Source organism: Phocoena sinus, chromosome 2, assembly GCF_008692025.1.
Source record: "Phocoena sinus isolate mPhoSin1 chromosome 2, mPhoSin1.pri, whole genome shotgun sequence".
NCBI lineage: Eukaryota > Metazoa > Chordata > Mammalia > Artiodactyla > Phocoenidae > Phocoena > Phocoena sinus.
Window position 1 is genome coordinate 145,721,379 of NC_045764.1, and position 17,268 is coordinate 145,738,646.

A 17,268-nucleotide genomic window follows, 5' to 3' on the forward strand; every position below is an offset into this window, starting at 1 on the left:
TTTGAGGCTCATCCCACTGTGGCAGAGCATTGGGTGACGTTGCTACCCCACCCCCAGGGTGCGCTTTCCAGAGGATGAGTCCACCTGGGTTTGAGCCTGGACCTTGCCCTGCTCCGCCCCATCTTCAGCCGTGGGGGAGGGGCGGGCAGGCACGTGCAGATGGCTGTCTCTGCCAGCTGCCTGGGGCTGGGCCATCTGCTGCTTATACCAGCGGGTGGGGTGAGGGGTGAGCAGCAGCCTAATCTCCTCCACTACACTGACTTCTCAGCAGAGTCCAGCCCCCCTGCCCCCCACATTCTGTCCTCTGTTCCAGCGCTCTGTTGTGCTACCCTTCAGCAGGGTCTTGCTTTGTCCCAGCTGCCCCCACCCCCAGGAGAACCCTTGCTGCGTTTTTGTTTACTCTGTGTGTGTGCTTTGCCCTTTAGCCTGTGCCCGAAGAATCTTTCTGTAAGGTAAGACAGCAGCAGCAGCAAAAACAAAAAACAAAAACAAAACTTTAGAAAAGAAACTTTGGACCCCTGTTGGTCTCTGTTCAGATGCAAATGATGAATCTCCTCCCATCAGAGTTTGTACCTTTGGGTTCACCTTCCCTTTTTCCATCCCACCTCCTGGGGAATCTTTGAACAGCAGGGGTGGGCTGAATCACTCTCAGAAAAGCTCTCATTTGGCCTGTGCTTCAAGCCTGGCTTCTTTCTCCCCTTGTGTGGATGTAGGAAAGAGGCAAGGAGAAAGGAACCTGTCCCCATGACTCTTGTGACTCTGGATTTGGAAGTTCTGAAGTGTGTGTGTGTGTGTGTGTGTGTGTGTGTGTGTGTGTGTGCGTGCGTGTGTGTACATGTGCACAGGGTGTGCAAGGAGGTGGGGTTAGGGTAGAATGTGGACAGAGTCTTGAAAGTCATTTTTACAAGCGAGGAGATGACAAAGCAGAGAATAATAGAAGGGCAGCATAACCCTAAACCAGGACTTCTCAAACTTTATTTATTTTTCAGTTTTTTTTAATTTTATTTTATTTTTTATTTATTTTTTATATCTTTATTGGAGTATAATTGCTTTACAATGGTGTGTTAGTTTCTGCTGTATAACAAAGTGAATCAGTTATACATATACATATGTTCCCATATCTCTTCCCTCTTGCGTCTCCCTCCCTCCCACCCTCCCTATCCCACCCCTCCAGGTGGTCACAAAGCACCGAGCTGATCTCCCTGTGCTATGCGGCTGCTTCCCACTAGCTATCTACCTTACGTTTGGGAGTGTATGTATGTCCATGCCTCTCTCTCGCTTTGTCAAACTTTAGCATAGGAGTCACCTGGGGAATCTTATTAAAATGCAGATTCTAAAAAAAAAAAAAAAAAAAAAAAGCAGATTCTAATTCAGTAGATCAGGGATGAAGGCTGAGATTCAGCGTCTCTAATAAGCTCCCAGGTGATGCCGGTGCTACTCTTCAGTGGCCCTAGCCTCCCGCTTCTCCTCCAAACACTGGTGAAAAGATTGACACGGGAAAGGCAGGAGGGAGGCTAGTAAGGACTTTCATATTTTAAACCTGAGGGCCTGGGCTGGACTTGCAGCCAGTGTTTGCAGAGCCCTTTCTGGGTCGCTCATACCTGAGCTCCAGGCTTCTCTGGACCTCCCCTTGGCCGGGTTCGGTTTCCACAGTAGAAGAACCTCTGTCCTTCAGAGGGTGGATGTGCGTACTCACGACTAAGCTGGATCCTTCCCCTTTCTCTTTGGCTCATGATAGGCCAAAGCTAGCATTTCAGATAGAGCTGGAAGAACGCTCAAGTCATCTTTTCCAACCTCTCTATTTTACAGAGGAGGAAATGGGCCCAGAATAGTTTTGTGACATGTCCAGCCAGTATCAAACAGCTAGTGGCAGAGATGGGGTGAAAACCCGGAAGTCTGAACCCTTAAGCTCCTCTCTCGAGGGCCTGTAAGCCTGCGTTAGGGACAGCGGGAGGATCAGGGGACAGGTGGTAGGACAAGAGGCTTTCCAGTGGTGTGAGGGAATCTGCAAGACATGCACATCTGCTGGCATCTGCTGCAGCTCAGTGCTCATCCACTCAGGCCAGGGTTCTCACCTGTAGCACGGTTGACATTTGGGGCCAAATTCTTTGTTCTGGGGGCTGTCCTGTGCATTATGGGATATTTAGTGGCATCCCTCACCTCTACCCTCTAGATGCCAATAGCACCCCCCAAGTTATGACCATCAAAATGCCTCCAAATGTTGCCAGAAACCCTGGGACTGGGGTGGAGTGTAGAAGTGTCCCCAGCTGAAAACCTCTGGTTCAGGCAGTAAAGTGTTTTGGGAAGGAGGGTCCCTCTTGGACACCTATACTGGGTTTTTTTGAGAGTGTGGTGGTCTCAGAGTTACAAAGAAAGCATAAAAAACAGATGGGGCCCCAGCTTTCCCAGGACCTTATAGTTGAGTGGGGAGACCAGACCAACCAACGCCCAGAACAGATAAATCGCCATTTTAATGGTCCCTCCAGGGTAACGCCCCAGGCTGGACTCTGAAGAATGGGGTGCCAGCCCAGGTGCTTAATGAGGAGGAGACTGTGCTACCCTGGGCTGGATCGCGTAGCTAAGAATCGAATAGCTCTCATTCAGCTCTTGAGTTACTCTTACCTATTTCTCAAGGAGTATTCTTCCATTCTGAAAAAAACCTTTTATCTGAATCTGTAAAGGCCAGTCAGACACATTAACCAATAGAAGTGTACACTTGAGGAGAGGGAGGCCTCGTCAGGCCTGACGCTGGTGAGGCTAATTCATTCCTTCCTGAGATTTACTTTTTATTTTTTGATTTTCTTCTGCTATGGGATGAATCCTCTGATAGACCTTTCTTGTCTTTTCCAGTGTGTTAAGGAATATGACTACATAAGAGCTGTAGTCTGTAATGTACTGAGTACATAGGTATAAAATATGGGTAAAACATGGCTCTGTATGAACCTAAGAGTCTTCATAGGATACTGTACTTGCAAATGTTTATAAGGCCACTGAGCTTCCATCTTGTGCTCAGCACAGGCCTCCGTGAAAAATGTTACTGTAGAGCACAGAAAGCATTCGTGATGGGAACTTCATAGTTCTTGTCAACTTTAACCAGTGTCAGACTGATTTTTTCCCAGTGCTTTGAACATGACGCTCCATTGCCTCCTGGGCTGTTTTGTTTATAACGATAGACTTGCTGTAATTCTTTGTTCCTCTGAATGCATTGTCTCTCCTCCTAACCCCTCATGGCTGCTTTTAATATGTTCTCTTTAATGCTAATTTTCATCATTTTGATTACAGCGTACCTTGTGTTTTCTTTTTGTGCTGCTGCTTGGGATTTGATGAGCTTCTTGAATCTGTGGGTTTATAGTTTTCATCAAATTTAGAAAAATTTCAGCCATTGTTAAAAAAAAATGTTTGTGCCTACCCATATGCCCTCCCCGTGCCCCAATTATATATACGTCAGGCTGCTTGATAGTGTCAGCACTTCTGACTCATGTTCTGTGTATGTCACTTTGGACAGTTTCTATTGCTATGCTTTCAAGTTCATTAATTTTTTTCTTCTTCAGTGTCTAATCTGTTAATCCCGTCCTGCGTATTTTTCATTTTAGATATTTGTATTTTTCCCCCTAGAAGTTCAATTTGAGTCTTCATTTTGTCTTCCATTTCTTTCCTCATCATGCTCACGCCTTCCTTTTTTTCTCTTGAACATACAGAGTATATTTGTAATAGAGATTTGAATATCCTTGTCCACTAACTCTGTCATCTGTGTCATTTCCTTGTCCATTTCTATTGTTTGATTCTTCTCCTCATGTGACCATATGTCATGCCTCTTTGCATGCCTGTTAATTTTTAAAAAAATTTATTTATTTATTTATTTATTTTTGGCTGCATTGGGTTTGTTGCTGTGCGTGGGCTTTCTCTAGTTGCGGCAAGCGGGGGCTACTTTGTTGCGGTGCACGGGCTTCTCATTGTGGTGGCTTCTCATTGCGGAGCACGGGCTCTAGGCACACGGGCTTCAGTAGTTGGGGCATGTGGGCTTCAGTAGTTGTGGCTCGCGGGCTCTAGAGCGCAGGCTCAGTAGTTGTGACGCACAGGCTTAGTTGCTCCGCGGCATGTGGTATCTTCCCAGACCCGGGCTCGAACCTGTGTCCCCTGCATTGGCAGGCGGATTCTCAACCACTGTGCCACTAGGGAAGCCCTGCCTGTTAATTTTTGCTTTGAAGCTAGACATAGTTGGCGCAGACATAGTTGTGTGTTGGTGGGTGCTGGAACTTTTTGCATTCCTTTAAAAACTCTTCAGCTTTGTTTTCAGAAGCAATTCAGTTAGTACTTACAATTGGTTTGACCCTTTCAAGGCTTACTTTTCAGTTTATTAGGGTGGGTCCAGAACAGCCTTTAGTCTAGGGCTAGGATGGTCCCACTGCTGCGGCCAAGCCCTTCTGAAGATTCCTTCCAATGCCCTGTGGGTTAGGAGATTTTTTCCACCTTGGCCCGTGGGAACATGTAAATTTCTGGCTCGGTGTGAGTGCCGGGGGTTATGCTGCCTATTTCTTCCCTTTGGTTCTTGCCTCAGCCTTGCTAGTTTCCTCAGACACCTGCGCAGATCAGTATACTCAGCCTCTGCATATCTCTGCACTTTTTTCTCTTTGCAGCTCCCTCCTTTCAGTTACTTTGCCCCGCACATTCTAGCCACCTTGGCATCCCCACATTCCCAACTCTGTCTCTTCAACTCACTGAAATTGTTGAACACTTTCAGGTTTTTTCTCCCTCCTCTGTGACCTGAAGACTCCTTTAGGGGATTGGCTGGGGCACTAGTAGGACTCACTGCATTTCTTCCCCTTTTTTCAAGGGTCACTGCCCTGTGCTGCCTATTGTTGAACGTCTGCTACCCCACTTTCATATATAAGGAAACAAGAGGCTCACAGCAGGTAAAACAGTACACCTAGCACCCCTAAGAAGCAAGAGGCAGAATCAGGATTTGAACTCCCTTTTGTATGACACTAAAACTCACATTGTGATTGATTCTGTAATTAACCGTTTCATTTCCCTCTTCTGGCTCCAGCTTACTTCCCTGTTTTGTCCTTGGCACTTTGGCTGTATATCTCCAATGTGTTTTCACTTTTTACCTCATTATAGTTATTTGTGTATGTATCTTATCTCCCCCAGTAGACTATGAACTCTTTAATGGTATGAGCTTTCCCCCATCTTTGTACCTTTCGTGTGAATCTAGGGTAAGTAGGTGCTCATTATATGTGTTGAACAAAGTCAGTAAGCTTCTTAAGAAACAAGTGTGTTGGGAATTAGGGATATCAGATTCCCTTATTAAGTTATGCTGTTTCTTTTCTTTTTTCTTTTTTAACATCTTTATTGGAGTATAATTGCTTTACAGTGTTGTGTTAGTTTCTGCTGTATAACAAAGTGAATCAGCTATACATATACATATATCCCCATATCCCCTCCCTCTTGCATCTCCCTCCCACCCTCCTTATCCCACCCCTCTAGGTGGACACAAAGCACCGAGCTGAACTCGCTGTGCTACGCGGCTGCTTCCCGCTAGCTATCTATTTTACATTCGATAGTGTATATATGTCAGTGCTACTCTCTCACTTCATCCCAGCTTACCCTTCCCCCTCCCTGTGGCCTCAAGTCCATTCTCTGCATCTGTGTCTTTATTCCTGTCCTGCCCCTAGGTTCTTCAGGACCATTTTTTCCTAGATTCCATATATATATGTGTTATGGTATTTGTTTTTTTCTTTCTGACTTACTTCACTCTGTATGACAGACTCTGGGTCCATCCACCTCACTACAAATAACTCAGTTTCGTTTCTTTTTATGGCTGACTAATATTCCATGGTATATATGTACCACATCTTCTTTATCCATTCATCTGTCGCTGGACACTTAGGTTGCTTCCATGTCCTGGCCATTGTAAATAGTGCTGCAATGAACATTGTGGTACATGACTCTTTTTGAATTATGGTTTTCTCAGGGTATATGCCTAATAGTGGGATTGCTGGGTTGTATGGTAGTTCTATTTTTAGTTTTTTAGGGAACCTCCGTACTGTTCTTCATAGTGGCTGCATCAATTTACATTGCCACCAACAGTGGAAGAGGGTTCCCTTCTCTCCACACCCTCTCCAGCATTTATTGTTTGTAGATTTTTTGATGATGGCCATTCTGACTGGTGCAAGGTGATACCTCATTGTAGTTTTGATTTGCATTTCTCTAATGATTAATGATGTTGAGCATTCTTTTATGTGTTTGTTGGCAATGTGTATATCTTCTTTGGACAAATGTCTATTTAGCTCTTCTGCCCATTTTTTGATTGGGTTGGTTGTTTTTTTGATATTGAGCTGCCTGAACTGCTTGTATATTTTGGAGATTAATCCTTTGTCAGTTGCAAATATTTTCTCCCATTCTGAGGGTTGTCTTTTGGTCTTGTTTATGGTTTCCTTTGCTGTGCAAAAGCTTTTAAGTTTCATTAGTTCCCATTTGTTTATTTTTGTTTTTATTTCCATTTCTCTAGGAGGTGGGTTAAAAAGGATCTTGCTGTGATTTATGTCACAGAGCATTCCTCCTGTTTTCCTCTAAGAGTTTTATAGTGTCTGGCCTTACCTTTAGGTCTTTAATCTATTTTGAGTTTATTTTTGTGTATGGTGCTAGGAAGTGTTCTAATTTCATTCTTTTACATGTAGCTGTCCAGTTTTCCCATCACCACTTATTTAAGAGGCTGTCTTTTCTCCACTGTATACTCTTGCCTCCTTTATCAAAGATAAGATGACCATATGTGCGTGGGTTTATCTCTGGGCTTTCTGTCCTGTTCCATTGATCTATATTTCTGCTTTTGTGCTAGTGCCATACTGTCTTGATTACTGTAGGTTTGTAGTATAGTCTGCTGTTTCTTTCTTATCTGCTGTGTTTATCACAATCTCTTAACGTCTTCTAAGATGATACCTGGACTTTATGAAGTTCTTCATTTGATACCTCTGCCTGAACTTTGACTAATTTGAGATAACTTTTGAGTCTGTATTTGGAGATTTAAGGGAATATTCCTTCTTGTGAGTTAACCAGATTCCTTTCTTCTCCGGTCCTGACTTAGAACCCCACGTGGAGAGAACTGGAGGTGTGGTTGGAGCTAGACCTAGAGCATGCAGGCATTGGTGGAGGGGCTCTGTACAATGAGAGGGTCACGTAAGGGCAGAGGTGGTGCTGGGGCGTGGCACTAATCAAAGGGGAAGGAACAGTAGGCAAGTTCCTGCTTCTCATTTTTGCTTGGGGCCTTTCAGTCCAACCTTGACAACTTACAGGAAGTTTGGGTAATTTGTGAGGAGGAGGATGGGAAGAGTCATGGTTTGGTTATAAATTAGGAGGCTTCTTGGAACTTATACAAGATGGAGGACAATTTGGAGCCAGAAGGCAGTGTCTTGTTTGTTCTAAATGTGTACCTCACTGGGGCTGTTAAGCTTCAGTAGATGGAGGTGAAGAACATGCTTCTGGGATCCTGAACCTTAGGGGAAAATACTCGGCTGACGTTTGAGTAGAAAGGAGGGAAATGGCAGAAATCGAGACCATATTTATAGAGCACCTTAAGGCCTGAGAGACACTAAGTCCACTTCTCTGGCCCTGCCATTAGGTTGACTGTTTCTTCTCACTCATGAATCCTACAGAAGAGGTAGTAGTTTTGGAAAAGGGGTGATGGGGTGGAGAGGCTTTTGTTGTTGTTGAACATTAAGGAAGCAGGCAGGTCTTAAATATTCATCCCCAGCGGCCACAGCTTTGGCGACCATAGTGTGTGTGTCTGGGTGCTCATTCGGAGGGACTCTCGATTGGGTTTGGGGGGAGGGTGTCTCGGAGCTATCTGGGCAGTTCCAGAAGCTTTAACTGAAATCCTTGGGTTAACTGAGAAAGTACAACTCATAATATATTTGGAGCCAGAAGCCATCATCCAGTGTTTCTTCTCCCTTCTTTTCCACTTCCACCCACCCCCAATTGTTTTGCCCTTAGTGTGTCTGCTTTCTCACTTTGAATTCATGTTAAAGTCAACATGATCTGCCCTCACCACTCTAATAAATGTGCACTTGAGGAGGTCACTAGTGATATCCTAGTGGCCAGATCCAGTGGGTAGTTTTTAGTTTTTATTTACTGGACCTTTGCTGCATCTGCCACTGTGCCCTTTCACATCCTCCTTGAATCACTCTATCCCTACCTTGACAGCTGTGATGCACAGGCTTCTGGTTTCCTTGTGCTTTTTGGAGTGTCTTTCATGGTCTCTCCTTCCTTGATAGGCCTCTTTAAAAAGTTAGTGTTCTCCCCAGGATTCTGGCTTGACTCTCTCCTCACTCATCTCTCTCACCTACGTGAGCTCATAGTCTATTTTGCATGGTTTCGGCCATCACTTTCAGGCCAATCACTCCAGGGCAGTACCCCAAGTTCGCAGCACTTTGCAGATTTTCATACTCATTTCTAACTTGCCTGCTAGACTTTTCTACCTGGATATCCTTCAAGTACCTACAATTCAACCCACCCCAAAATAACCTGAACTACATTCATCATATTCTTCACCAAAACCTGCTTGTCTACCTGTGTTCTCTCCCTGCTGTGGTAGCTTCTACCGTTCACACAGTCACAAGCCAAAAACCTCAGTGTCATCCTTTATTGTTCTTACTCATCCCATCCTATTAGTCTCTGGCATCTTCTACAGCCTTTGGCACATTATGGACACGGAATGAATAAAAGAAAACGCTTATTAATTTCATCTGAAGTTAACTACAGTTTAGCACTTTGGTTTTGATAAATCCAAACATCTCTGATTACACTCGTAACTTTCGGGGAAGGGCATTTGATTTTTGACCACATTCAAATTATATTAAGGAGAAGGCACTTTTTCGTTTAAAACAGGAATACTTTGTGGGGGGATTAGTTATTATTAGAAATGGGTGGATTAGCCACATGCTGTCTTTTCGGGCTCCCTAAGGAGCTGCTCACAGTTAAAGATAAGGTGGATGAAATCGTATTGTGCTGGCCCAGGAGGGTGCTGTCCTTCATGAACATGGGAGTAGAGGCAGCAGTTGTGGGTGAACTTGCCATGTGCTGTGGCTTTAATGTGAGTCATAGATAGACTTTTCCCTTGGGGAGGGTAACACGCCCCCTTCAAGCTCATTGATGGATTTCCTTAATTGTATTCTGGTGTTTCTAACGTAAACATTGAGGATGTGTCAGTAACCGTCATGCTTCTCCAAGCTGATCTCCCTTCCTTTCCATCTAACCCCCCCCCAAAAAAATAGAAAAGAAAATAGAGGAAAAAAAAAAGAAAAGGAGAAAGTGACTTAAAGAATCATAGGATTTTGGAGCCAGAGAATTTCTTCAAGTAGTGGTCATCTAGCTCAGCCCTTCCATTTTCAGATGATGATGACAGTAATGATAGGTGGTGATATAACTATAACACCATTTTTTTTTTTTTTTTTTTTTTTTTTTTTTGCGGTACACGGGCCTCTCACTGTTGTGGCCCCTCCCGTTGCGGAGCACAGGCTCCGGACGCGCAGGCTCAGCGGCCATGGCTCACGGGCCCAGCCGCTCCGCGGCACGTGGGATCCTCCCGGACCGGGGCACGAACCCGTGTCCCCTGCATCGGCAGGCGTACTCTCAACCACTGTGCCACCAGGGAAGCCCTATAACACCATTTTTGATGACTTACTGAGTGCCAGACACTATACTAAGTGCTTTATATATATTTCCCATATGATACTTACAATAGCCCTATGAGGTAGCTGTTATTCGTGCTATTTTATAGATAAGGAAACTGAGGTCCAGAAAGATTGGAGAACTGTATTGGGGTTAAGAGGATGCTGAAGCAGCTGTTGTGCAGAGAGATGAAGCATCTTGCTTTTTCAAGGTCAGGTTTTCCACTTAGAGGCAGAACATTAGTAGAATCCAAATCCCCTGACCTTGAACTCAGTAAGCCTATATTTTTGTTTTCACCTGAGAATTCATTCTCTGTGGTCATTTTTGTCTCGTCTCTCGCTCAGCCCCTTTTAATTACAGTGAAATTGAATGAAGTAGAGGAAAAAGTAGAGTTGGGGTTTTTGGTGAGTTTTTACAGTTTATTTTTAAATAGGCAACATTCCCAGACTGACTGGGAATGTAGCAGAAGGCCTGAGAACCAGGAAGTGACACAGACCTGTTTATACCCTTCCACTTGGGAGCCTTTGGAAAGCGATCCACAGAGACAGTAAAAAGTAAACACAACTGCTTCAACCAGTTCTCTTGCGTTTGCTATTTTTGACCTGGAGGAGGTGTTTCCTACACAGCTATGAGTACATACTTTGAAAACCAAAATCTAGCACTGAAACACCCCCTTGAGTGAAGGTATATAGATAGATATTTATTTCCTGTTACCAGACAGCAGCATTCAGTGACTCCTGGCAGATAAAATTATCACTTTATTTTTCTTCTCTCCTTCTCTCCCTCTACCATCCTTTTTTTTTTTTTTTTTTTTTCCTCTCTCTCTTTATAATTAGCACTGTGCATGCAAAACTGCCCCGGGGGCTTCCCTGGTGGCGCAGTGATTGAGAGTCCGCCTGCCGATGCAGGGGACACAGGTTCGTGCCCCGGTCCGGGAAGATCCCACATGCCGCGGAGCGGCTGGGCCCGTGAGCCATGGCCGCTGGGCCTCTGCATCTGGAGCCTGTGCTCCGCAACGGGAGAGGCTACAGCGGTGAGAGGCCCGCGTACCGCAAAAACAAAAAAACAAAAAAACTGCCCCGGGAGCGCACTAAATCTGTGTGTGAACTTCAAGGTCCAGCTCAAAGCTTTCTCTGTCACCTCCCCCTACTCCCAACCAGAAGCCTTTGCTCTTATCTCCTCTGTGTTCTCATAGCACTTTTTAAAATTAAAAAACAAAACAGGGACTTCCCTGGTGGCACAGTGGCTAAGAATCTGCCTGCCAATGCAGGGGACACGGGTTCGAGCCCTGCCTGGTCCGGGAAGATCCCACATGCTGCAGAGCAACTAAGCCCGTGTGCCACAACTACTGAGCCTGCGAGCCACAACTACTGCAGCCCTTGCGCCTAGAGCCTGTGCTCCACAACAAAGAGAAGCCACCGCAATGAGAAGCCCGCACACCGCAACAAAGAGTAGCCTCCGCTCGCCACAACTAGACAGAGCCCGCACATGGCAACGATGACCCAACTCAGCCAAAAAATAAATAAATAAATTTATAAAAAAAAAAAAACAAAAAAAACCAAAAACACAAAGCCTTGTAACAGTTTCACAGTGTTATGTAGATAAACATGTAATTCCTCTCACACAGATTGAGAATTCCTTGAGAGTAAGAACTATGCTCCACTTCATCTCTGATCACCGAAGTCTTGCACTGAAGACAGCCAGTAAGTATTTGCTGAATTGCAGTAGAGTCACTGCAAACACTGAGCCCTGAGAAATCAGATTTAGCAGATCAGCTTCCCAGACTTTATTTGCCAAGTGGGTATTGAAGCCTGCTCCACTCAGCTCTGATAGGAACCAAGAAGAGGGCTGTGATGACACATAGATGTATCTCTGGGTCTAGGAACCAATTACAGCCACTTCTGCCAAACATCTGTTTTGCTACCTGGCAAAACTTCAGGATTTATATACCCTTTTCCCCTCCTGTTTTATATCTGCTGCTACTTTGCCATCTTGTATTTCCTATACAAATTATGGGTTTGGGGTTTATCTTTTTTTTCCCCTTCCTGAACAAATAAATGTTGAGCACTTTGGGGCACAGAAAGAGGCGGAGTTGGTGCTCTGCCGGAATTTACTACCTGCAGTAAATGTAGCATACAACAGTTAAGTAACTGTGAGTGGGCCTTGGGGGAGAATGTGATTGGTTCTCCCAGTCTTCCAGGCAGTGATGCTATGGTTTCAGAAGAGCCTTCCATGCTTGTGGGCTCAATTGAAGAGTTTTCCCAGAGGAGATGCAAATAAGCTTGACCTTGTATTTGGAAAAAATAACAGGGAGTCCTTTGCAGTAGGAAAGCAAGAGGAGGAAAGACTTGTAGGCCCCTTTGATTCCATCTATCTGTAAAATAGGCATAATGGCACCTATATAATGAGGTAATGAGTGTGTGTGTGTGTGTGTGTGTGTGTATACCTCAGACATGTAAGTTCTGTGCCCTTATCCTCTCCTGTAGCATATTCAGGCTAGAAAACCTCCTTGGTCCCTCTAGACACAAATATCACTTCAGTATAGTCACATACATGATTATTTAATTTTGGGGGAGGGAATGTTAAGTTCCTTAAAAGAATATATTTTCAGAACTTCATGAGAGAGACCTTTGGAGGTTCATTTGTTTAACCGCTTGGCTCTTCTTTCATCTAAACTAACTGTGTTTCGAGCCTAGTCTGGGGGCATGTGTTTTCAGCCCAGCTGAAACAGTACCCTTCAGGGGTCTAGTGGGGGCTCAGTAACATCCTGTTAGAGCAGGAAGGGGCCTTCAACAGCACTGATTTGAGGGCCCAGTGTTCCAGACACTGTCCTGATCCTTCACGTTGATCCCATTTCCAATCACGACAGCCCAATAAGGTGGGTGTTATTTATCCAGTTTGTAGATGGGAACTGAAAATAACTTGCCCTAGGCCACCTAACTAATAATGTCCAAGCAGACCAGAGATTCTGGCACAGCCTACCAGAATCTTTCCACGGATCCAGGCTCTCTGAGAGAGAAGTACTTGAATTGTTTCGTTTTACTGATGAGGAAACAGAGGCATCAAGAGGCGAACTGATTGGTTCTAGTTTAGCCCATCTGTCTAGAGAAGAAGTGGTTTCCTGCCTTCACTGTTGGAAATTTATGGCCTGAGCCAAGTGCCTGTGAGCAGGCACTCTGCCTTTTCTCTCCTTTTTTCTGTCCTGTCTTGAACCTGTCTTGTTTTGTTCTCTTGTGTCCTTCTCTCTTGCATTTTCTCTTTCTCTCTGGGCCCCTACAGCTCTGCAGTGATCCGTGTGTGTGTGTGTGTGTGTGTGTGTGTGTGTGTAGGCTGGGGTTTTTTGGTCAGCTGTTTGTTATTTTTGGAAAGCACTGTAGGAACACTGTGTACGGATGGCCTATACAAACGTGCTGATGGATTGATTAAGCTCTAAATGGAAAAGTTGGAGTCTCCTGAGTTTGCTGCAGTGCAGAGGGAGATAGATTCTAGGATAGGTCTGGGGAGATGCAGGGGGAAAGGACTGCTCTGTGGAAAAAAGAGGATGGATTTAACATTTCTTCCTTCTAGTCAGAACTTTTGTTGACATATGTTTTCAGGAGAAATACTTCTGGGCTTCTCCTTTTCCCTAGAAGATATTCCAGATTCCTTAGAACTCAGAGGGTATTTGGGGATCATCCAGACCTACCCTGTGAGGACCAGGAAGAATGATTGACTTGCCTGAGGCCAATCCGCTGTTGGTTGGTGGAGCTGGGACTTAAGGGCTGTCTCCTGCACTCAGATCCGTGCTGCAGTCATCCTGCTGCTAGGTTCTAGAAAAGAGATGCTGGAGACTGTTGAGGAGAAGGTTTAGTGTGTCTGCTGGTGTCCCTGCTGTCTGAAGCCTGAGCAGTAGCGTAGGGGAAAAGTGGGACAACAAGAGGATGTAGTGAGCAGTTCTGGGGAGTGAGACAAGAATACAAGGAATATTAAAGCAATTCAAAAAAGCCTCAAACACCTACCCTACTCTGGCTTCAGTGGTTTCTGAGAAAAGCTGAGGGTTATTTTTGTGAGTTGTAGGAGGTAAATTTTTTTTTTTTAGGAATTTTATTTATTTACTTATTTATTTAATTTGGTTGCACCAGGTCTTAGTTGCGGCAGGCTCCTTAGTTGTGGCCCATGGGCTCCTCAGTTGCCGCGTGCATGTGAGATCTAGTTCCCTGACCAGGGATCAAGCCCAGGTGCTCTGCATTGGGAGCGTGGAGTCTTAACCACTGTGCCACCAGGGAAGTCCCTGTAGGAGGCAAATTTTTTTTTTTTTTTTTTTTTTTTTTTTTTTTAAATATTTTTTTTTTTTTTTTTGGGTGTGTTGGGTCTTCGTTTCTGTGTGAGGGCTTTCTCCAGTTGTGGCAAGCGGGGGCCACTCTTCATCGCGGTGCGCGGGCCTCTCACTATTGCGGCCTCTCTTGTTGCGGAGCACAGGCTCCAGACGCGCAGGCTCAGTAGCTGTGGCTCACGGGCCCAGTTGCTCCGCGGCACGTGGGATCTTCCCAGACCGGGCTCGAACCCGTGTCCCCTGCATTGGCAGGCAGACTCTCAACCACTGCGCCACCAGGGAAGCCCCAGGAGGCAAATTTTAACAAGAGTTTGATGTTTGTGTCCTTCGGGCTTTGGAGCTGGAGATGAAAAGGAAATGGATAAAGGAACTTACGGCTGTCAAGGATCTCAAAGTCCGATAGACAACTTCCTGCCTATTGAAGTACTCAGCTGCTGGTGGCACAAAAGAAAGGGGAAGATACAGAGGTTAGGAAGATTGGAAGGAGCCATTTATCCCCAGGGAGGAAAAAAGTAAACTGAAGACATCTAGAAGTAATACAGTTTTGTCGTTTTGTGGGGGAGGAGTGGGGGGCACTAAGATCTGATACACATTTAGATACCTTTTGCTGCTGTGGCCCAGCCATTTCAGGGTGAGTGGGAGTGAAGGGGGGGACACTGCAGGCAGAAAGGGAGAGGTAAGGGAGGGCCTCCCAGCACGTTATTCCCTTCTCTTATCACACCCTCTGGGGAACTTTGGACCCCAGAGTTAGCACTTCTTATGTTTACAGTCTAAAATGTAATGGTTAAGTTCTGTTCCAACTTCATGAACTGTTCTTTGTCTCCCCCCATCACATGGTAGTATTAATCAAAGGAACAGACTCTTATTCTAGATTCTCCCACCACCACCATCCCCTTTCCAGACTAGTCTGAGGCAAGAAAAGGATTTATGTTGGTTGTACCTGTCCAATTCCCTCTTGTAACTAATGGAGGGATGGCCATGATATAGGAAATAATCTGTCCTGAGGATTACATGTAAACGGACGCTGAGCTCACAGAGAAGTAGAGAAACTCACCTAGCCCCTGGGCGCCAGGCGTGGCTGAGTCAGGACCCTTTGCCTTCACAGAGGAGCGCTCAGTGGAGTGTGACAGGACTGCGCCTCGGCAGGACTGTGACATTCTCCACCCACAGGTACAGGCCCCAGGGCGACCCGGACACATGAGCTGCGGAGATCTGGGCCCTGCCCTGCGTGTCTAGGGGACTGGGCGCCCTGGCTGTTCCATGGCTCCCCACTCCCAGCCCCTCCCCCAGCTGCTGCTGCCTCCCTAAGCTATGAGCCATTTTTCAAGGTGACTCTAAGGATACATTTCACCTTAGGCAGGCTTTTTGGTTAATCTGGAAGCATCTGTGGCAACAACAAGTAAGCAAATTGCGTGAACTTTGAGCTAGTGTTACAGGTTCTCCTCAGCACCAGAAGCCTGCCATGCTTATCATCATCTTTTTTATGAGCGGTTCCTCAGATCACCCTCTGCTGTCTTGGCTTATAGGCTAAGACTGTAAATAGGAGGACCTGAGTCGTCTTACTAGTTTACAGAGCAAGCGGTCTTTTATATTTTGTCCCTTTTAAACCTCACTATAGACTGGTGAGATATTCACTGGTGAGATATTCAAAGCAAGCAATGCCTCCATTTTACAGATGAGGAAACAGAGGGAGAGATGTGGGACGGTTCTTCCCCAAGTTCAGAGCTGTGGCTTAAGGGCAGTGTCCTTCCTCTTGGAGGGTCACTCTGGACAGGAGACGAGTGTTCGTGACATCACATTCAGCAGAGCAGTCACTCAGCTTTTGATGTTTTGGGTTCACAGAGGTGGGGAAAGGCCAGACCCTGACCTTACGGGGCTGGCAGTCTAGCTCACGGGGGTCTCCCCTTGCCACAGGCTGTTGAGACGGCGGCATTGGTCCCAAGAAGGAAAGTCAGAAGGGTGAACGCAGACTTCCCATGACACTGCCCCACCCCATGTTTTGGAAAAGCTGGAGGAAGAGATAGGTTATACAAAGAGAAGCGTGGATGCTCTGGAGAATTCTCTGATTGAGAGAGACCTTTGAGCTGTTCTCAGGTGTGAAAACGGAAGCCAGAGAAGAGTGGTATGAAGTACGTTCGTGATGTTGAGCAGCCATCACCACCATCCGTCCCCAGAACTCTTTTCATCCGGCAAAACGGAAGCTCTGTACGCATTAAACACTAACTCCCCTTAGCCCCTGACATCCACCATTTTACTTTATCTCTAAATTATAATTTTTTTAAATCAGGGGAAGTGGTCACTAACACACCAGCGGAATACTGAAGCGAAATGAATTCTTTTCTTTTCTTTTTTTAACTACGTTTTCGTCTATGTGTTTCTCTAAGGGTAATAATGAATACTTAGTCTTAATTTGTTCTAAGTGTTCTTCTTTTCACTTGGTCTAAAGCCATGATTCAAGGGCAGGCTTTATTTTGTTTTTTAAAATTCTGTGTTCTAAGTGGATTCTTTTCTGAAAATGATTAGGTGTCGTGTGACCCTTTCTTCATAGTAGCTGGGTTTTCCCAGGGTGATATCCTGGGGCTGTGGGGATTCACTTTTCTCTGTATTATTGTATTATTTCTGAAGCACTAACCCTTGACTCAGCCTAGCATAAACATTCCTTGACTCTCCTCTGTTCATCTTTTCTCTTCTCTTTGCAGAGCCCCTTTTTCCATCACCCCATTTGTTTTGCACTTGATCAGGTCTTAGGCTTCATGGTGGAATCGGTCCCTTGGCCCAGGTAACTGCTTAAACAGTAAGGGAGGAACCGGCTGTTTCTAGAAAACGAAACAGAACATGGGCTCATTTGTGTGCATCTTCTCCCCAGTCCCATACTGGCTCCTCCCCCACAGTGTTCATGAGTTTGGCAGACGTTTGCTGCCTGCCTGTCAGGTGCCAGGCCCTGTGCTGGCTTATGAAGATTCCAAGTTGAGTAATTCACAGTCCCTGCCTTCAAGGAACTTTGAGCCTAGTGAGGTGAGACAGATAAACAGATATAATAACTTGATAGAGGTACAGTCAGAGTAGGGTGCTCAGGGCACTTTGGGAGTAAGGAGGGGGTTAGTTCTACTGGAGGTGGGCGTGACATGTCAGAAGAGTTCCTCCAGGAGATGACGCTTGTGCTGAGCCCTGAAACTGACTGTACTCCTGGCAGAGAGAGCAATCAGGTTTATTGGAGCGTCAGTCAGTTTGTTGAGGGAGGAGACAGGTGGCTTACAGGAATGCCTTGCTACATTAATTTTATTCTGTAT

The 17,268-nt window shown here is 45.5% G+C and overlaps 1 protein-coding gene across 2 annotated transcripts in view; it reads left to right on the forward strand.

The window, feature by feature from the left end:
- The window catches only part of SUSD6 (sushi domain containing 6), a 100,099-nt gene that overhangs the window by 23,380 nt on the left and 59,451 nt on the right, over positions 1-17,268 (forward strand). The window contains exon 2 of one of the 2 annotated variants that reach the window (XM_032623044.1): positions 11,294-11,369. The exons of the other annotated variant lie outside the window; for it this stretch is intronic. The gene's annotated coding sequence lies outside the window, so the exon portion shown is untranslated. The remainder of the gene's footprint in view (positions 1-11,293; positions 11,370-17,268) is intronic. 2 annotated transcript variants of the gene reach the window in all.